The 6,000-nt window shown below is 42.1% G+C and overlaps 1 protein-coding gene across 1 annotated transcript in view; it reads left to right on the top strand.

Annotated features, from left to right (window-relative positions):
- Window positions 1–3,571: 3,571 nt before the first annotated feature.
- MAPK6 (mitogen-activated protein kinase 6) overlaps window positions 3,572–6,000 on the top strand; it is a 55,492-nt gene continuing 53,063 nt past the window's right edge. Inside the window, exon 1 of the mRNA XM_032297441.1 lies at window positions 3,572–3,788. The gene's annotated coding sequence lies outside the window, so the exon portion shown is untranslated. The remainder of the gene's footprint in view (window positions 3,789–6,000) is intronic.

The raw sequence follows: 6,000 nt of genomic DNA, 5'->3' as shown, positions 1-6,000 counted from the left end.
CTGCCTGTGCTGTTGGTGTCATATCTAAGAACCCATTTTCTTCTAGGAGTTTTGCAGTATTAGCTCTTGCATTGACCTGTTTTGTGTCAAATTTTAGTGTACTATATGAGATACAGGTCCAATATGATTTTATTGCATGTAGCTATTCTTTTCTCACATAATTGTTTTGGCACTTTATCTTTTCTTATTTTCTTTTTCTTTTTTTTAAAATTTTTTGACTGTTTTGAGAAAATGTTTTGGCACTTTAAAAACTTTTCAATAGCTTTAGGGGTACAGCTGCTTTTTGGTTATGTGGTTATATGGATATATTTTTGGTATAGTAGTGAAGTTTGGGCTTTTAGCATACCCATCACATTTGTAGCATACATTGTCCCCAGTGGGTGATATTTTATCCGTCACCCCCCTCCCACCCTCCCTGTTTTGGCACTCTTGTTGAAAATCCATTGCCCATTGCTGTGACTTGAATGTGTCTCCTCCAAAATTCAGGTGTTGCCAATGTGATATCATTAAGAAGTGGAGACTGTAAGAGGTGATTGAGGCCATGAGGGCTCCTTTCTTGTGAATGGGACTAAAGCCCTTATAAAAGAGGTTTCATGCAGTGTTCAGTCTCTTGCCTTCCACTTTCTGCCATGTGAACACATAGCATTTCTGCTCTCCAGAGGATGCAGCCCTCACCAAACACCCAAACCTACCAGCACCTTGATCTTGGACTTCTCAGCCTCCAGAACTGCAAGAAATAAGTTTCTTTCTTTTTAAATGACCCAGTCTCAAGTGTTTTGTTATAGCACACAAGCAAATTAAGACACTCATAGATATAGATGTTTATTTCTAGACTCTCAATTCTATTCCGTTGGTCTGTATGTTCATTGGTATGTCCTTTTGCTATTACTTCACTTTTGATTACCATAGTTTGTAGTATAATTTTGTTCTATTTATTTATTTATTTTGAGATGGAGTCTTGCTCTGTTACCTAGTCTGGAGCGTAGTTGCGTGACCTCAGCTCACTGTAACCTCTGCCTCCTGCATTTAAGCAATTCTCCTGCCTCAGCCTTCTGAGTAGCTGGAACTACCGGCACAAGCTACCACACCTGGCTAACTTTTGTATTTTTAGTAGAGATGGGTTTCACTGTGTTGGCCAGGCTGGTCTTAAACTCCTGGCCTCAAATGATCCACCCACCTCAGCCTCCCAAAGTGTTGGGATAACAGGTGTGAACCACTGCTCCCTGTCGCATATAGCCCCTAATAGGAAAGAATGACTCACTTCTGTTGGTTCAGAGGTTCAAGAGGAATCTGGGAATTCAAGATTTTGGGGTGCATCAACCCAGCTGTCCCCATCCCTTGGGTCAGAGTCTCACTCTTTCCCAACGAGAGCCCTGACCTAATTGGGTTGGTATTTAATCTTTGGAATTTGGCTACACTGATGATTTAGTCTGGGCCTTGTCCTTTCTGCCTTCCCACCGTAGGTCATGAAAGTCTTTACATGCTACCAGAGACCCTGTGACGAAACCTTTCATTTGGCTCTCAGTTGTCTGCTGGTTACTCTCTCCACTTTTTGGTTTCTTTTCCTAGAGCTTCAACAGAAGTAAGCAATAACCATACAATCCCATTGCTTTTACAGTTACTAATTCTGCCATATATTGCTTGAGCTAATACATTCTCTTTCATTGGTATACCATCCCGGTTCACCACTGGTGAAAGTTTTAATATATGACCACCACCTTGGGCCAAGGGGTTATCTGTATTCCATCTATCACCAGTGATGGAGTCCTCCCTCCCAGCTAGGTGGATGAGTGACCCAGTTCCAAAACGCCATCTGTGCTTTCTCAGACCTCTCCTGGCTCTGACTGTGGTAGTTTGAGTTTTCCAGGAAGCAGATCCTTAGATGGACTTCAGTGTTCAGGATATTTATTAGGGAGGGCCCTTGGGCTCAACATCTGTGAATGGGAGGGAAAGGAAATAAGACTGCGCAGAGGGCGAAGTCAATCTGAGATGCAGGCTGATAGCCTCAGTTAACCCCACACAGGGATCTCTCCAGTGGAAACGGCTCATCAGAGTTGTTCTGCACAGGACAAAACAGCCAGGCCTTTTATATTAGTCTGTTTTCACACTGCTATAAAAAAATACCTGAGGGCCAGGCGTTGTGGCTCACACCTGTAATCCTAGCACTTTGGGAGGCTGAGGCGCGCAGATCATGAGGTCAGGAGTTCGAGACCCTGTCTGACCAACATGGTGAAACCCGCCTCTACTAAAAATACAAAAATTAGGCATGGTGGCATGCACCTGTAATCCCAGCTACTCAGGAGGCTGAGGCAGGAGAGTTGCTTGAACCCGAGAGGCAGAGGTTGTAGTGAGCTGAGATCACACCATTGCACTCCAGCCTAGGCGATGGAGTGAGACTCCATCTCAGAAAAAAAAAAAAAAGAAAGAAAGAAGGAAATACCTGAGACTGGGTAATTTATTAAAAAAAAAACAAACAAAAAAAAGAGGTTTAATTGATTCAGTTCCACATGGCAGGGGAGGCCTCAGGAGACTTAAAATCATGGCGGAAAAAGAAGCAGGCACATCTTAGATGGCAGCAGGTGAGACAAAGAGAGTGGGTGAAGGAGGAACTATCAAACACTTGTAAAACCATCAGATCTCGTGAGAACTCATTCACTGTCATGAAAACAGCATGGAGTGTTTTCATGATCCAGTCACCTCCCACCAGGTCTCTCCCTCAACACACGGGGATTATGGGGATTACAGTTTGAGATGAGATTTGGATGGAGACACAGTGCCAAACCATATCACCTTTTTATTTCTGCCTTGATCAGTCATCAGATTTGGGCAACCCAGAAAAGGCACATCTTCTTGGGCAAGGTAGCTCTCTGCACATGAGGCTAACCTGGTAAGAAACGGTAGTTGACAGCTGTGTGCGGAGCACAGTCCCCACAGCAGGGCAGCAAGTCTTTCCTTGAAGGGGAATCTGGTCAAAACATCTCAATATCCACCACAGGTGTCATGTCAGCAGTTTACTCTCAGATTGTTCAGGTAAAACCTCAATGCTATGTGAGCAACTTTTCTGTCAGCTTGAAATACATTAAAAATAAAATGCTTTTAAAACAAATCAACAGACTTACACAAATTGTGACTTAAAAAATTTCTGAAAAAGAGCCTCCTGTTGGTGACAGAAAGAAACATGATGTTGAAGAGATGAAAATTCATTTGAATGAGCAAAATATGGATGGGCAGAAGAATTATTCGTGAAAGATAAGAGCGAAACAGTAAATTGAAGCTTCATCTTTGCTGATGCAATATAATTTACAAGCCTTCAGAATAGGGCAAGAATGCAAAATGCTATTGCCTCACACTTACACCGGCCTTCAATTTCACCTCACCTCTTCTGAGTAGGTGAAGTCTCTTCTAGATTACCTTTAGTAGTTCCTCTTCCCTATTTGTTCCTTCCTCCCCAAGACCATCATGAAAATTGGTCCGTGGAGATGTAGTCTTTCCTAAGCTTCTCATACTGGGATGAAGATTATTTTTAGGATTAATCTGAGTCACAGAGGGAGGAGGGAAAGAACCATTTTAATCTTTTCCTTTTCACTCCTTCATAACCTGCTGTACAGCTAAATCATTTTACAAATACGTCTTTCCCCCTTTTCCCTAAGAATGCTTTACCTTTTATTTTTCCTTTGGAAACAGTATCCATAAGCTTTCATCAGAAGCTTCTAAAATTGGAAGGAATTTTTCTTTGCTAGAATGGAGCACAGGCTAAATTAAAGGGGATTGCTATAAGCTGCTTTCATGTAAGTAAATCCATTTATTATTGTAGCGGTTGTTGGGGTCTGAAGGGTTATATAGTTGTCCCTGTTTCCCTTTCTCACTGGCCCCCTCAGCTATACCCCGTCTTAGTCTGTTCTTTGCTTTTTATAACAGAATACCTGAGAATGAATAATTTATAAAAGAAAAAAATTTATTTGGCTCACAGTTGTGGAGGCTGGGAAGTCTAAGAGGGGACAACATCTAATGAGGGCCTTCTTGCTGCAACATCTTGTGGCAGAAGGCAGAAGGGCAAGAGAGATCTCAAGAGGGCAAGACATTGAATTCGAAGTTTCCAGCTTTACTATAATCAGCATTAATTAATTCATGAGAGTGGAGCCCCCATGTCCTAATCACCTCTCATTAGGCCCCACCTCCCAACACTGCTGCATTGGGGATTAAGTTTCCAACATACACTTTTTGGGGAACATGTTCAAACCATAGCAGCCTCACTCTGGATTTTCCCTTCTGTCCCTCCAAGGCTGAGCATGGAAGGCACTCCTGCTTTCTGTGGAGAGATGCAGGCGGAGACTGTGTTTGATCTTCTTCCTTTGCAGCAACACGCTTGAGCATGCCTCATGTTTCACTGTTGGACCACATTTCTTTCCTTTTTTTTTTGAGATGGAGTCTCTCTCTGTCTCCCAGGTTGGAGTGCAGTGGTGCGACCTCGGCTCACTACAACCTCCGCCTCCCGGGTTCAAATGATTCTCCTGCCTCAGCCTCCTTAGTAGCTGTGATTACAGGCCCGTGCTACCAGGCCCTGCTAATTTTTGTATTTTTAGTGGAGACGGGGTTTCACCCTGTTGGTCAGGCTGGTCTTGAACCCCTGATCTCGTGATCCGCCCACCTCGGCTTCCCAAATGGACGACATTTCTTTGATGGATTAATAAGCGTGTGAATGCTACACTTTAAAAAAGATCTCTACTAATTTACACATTAAACAGTGAAAAAAAAAAAGAAAAACAAAACACCCCAACTAAGTTACGCAAAAGGTGGGGAGCAAGTTCTATCTAGGATAAAACAGGCACTCAAAGACTATCTGTTGAATGAAATGAATGAATGAAGAAAGATCTGGCATAACTTAGATAAACGATAGTTTAAACAGGCAAGGTTCTGGCTGGAGTTACTAACAGCACCCTTTATTTAAACAGTAGGTTAGCATTTTCAGAGTGCTTCCACACACTTTAGCTCATGTACTCCTTAGATAGACCCTGCTCTTCGAGGGAGGGGAGGCAGGTGCTATTTATACCATTTTAAAGTTGAGATTAAATGACTTGCCTGGAATCAAACAACTAAGTGGCAGAACTGGGCCAACACCTAGTTCTGCTTCCTACCGCTGGCGCCCAGACACCAGAGAGACTCTTCTGGTTTCAGAGTGGAGCCCCCAAGGGTTACTGCTGGGGGACTTGTCATACTTAAAACAGTCATAATCTGTGGGGAAGCGGGCTCATGTAGGAAACATCACATGGCCGAAATGGCCTTAAGCTCTCCAGAGTAGTAAACACCAAGTAGATGGCTCTATATTGAAAAGATAAGCTTCGCATAGCTTATGTGAATGGACAAAAATATGGCAAATAAGTTTCATTCCGTACTGAATTAGAATAATGCATTTAGGACTGTTAGTCTAAAGTCACTTAAAAGGAGATGAGTTTGGAGCTATGTTTTATTCTAAGAAAGAGATCTATGAGTTTTTGTTGACTGTTAAAGTCATATAACAATAAGCTAGGCCTCTTTGCTAAGAACAAAGAGGGTGGAAAACAGAACTGAAAGCATTCTTACATTTGATAAAATGATAATGAAGTTATGCCTGAAACCATGCATTTAGTTCTCCCTGGAAATCATAAAAAAGAGTTTAGTATTTAATAGATGTACCAGGTCACAGAAAGAAGTAACTAAAATGACCAAATAGATTTCCTAAGAAGAAAGTGGCTTTAAAAGTAGAATTAAATAAGGGGAAATTTGAAGGAAACCCCTATTCACCTTTCGTTTTCAACAAACATTTTTTTTGAGAAACAACTACATTCAGACACTGTGCTCAACACTAGAGTTCACGATAACTAAAACACAGAAGTTCACAGTCATTGTGTGAGAATACCAGCCGGGATGAATCATGAGTCCAGGTCAGCACGGCTATTCTTACATGCTTAATGGGTTGACAGCTGGTTTAGGGTTCAGTCTCTTGAACTTGGCTGGTATGTG

The sequence above is a fragment of the Sapajus apella genome, unplaced genomic scaffold (assembly GCF_009761245.1).
Source record: "Sapajus apella isolate SASKATOON/1434 unplaced genomic scaffold, GSC_monkey_1.0 scaffold37, whole genome shotgun sequence".
Taxonomy (NCBI): Eukaryota; Metazoa; Chordata; class Mammalia; order Primates; family Cebidae; genus Sapajus; species Sapajus apella.
The sequence above is the reverse complement of the archived record's forward strand: the minus strand, read 5'-3'. Positions and strand labels throughout refer to the sequence as shown.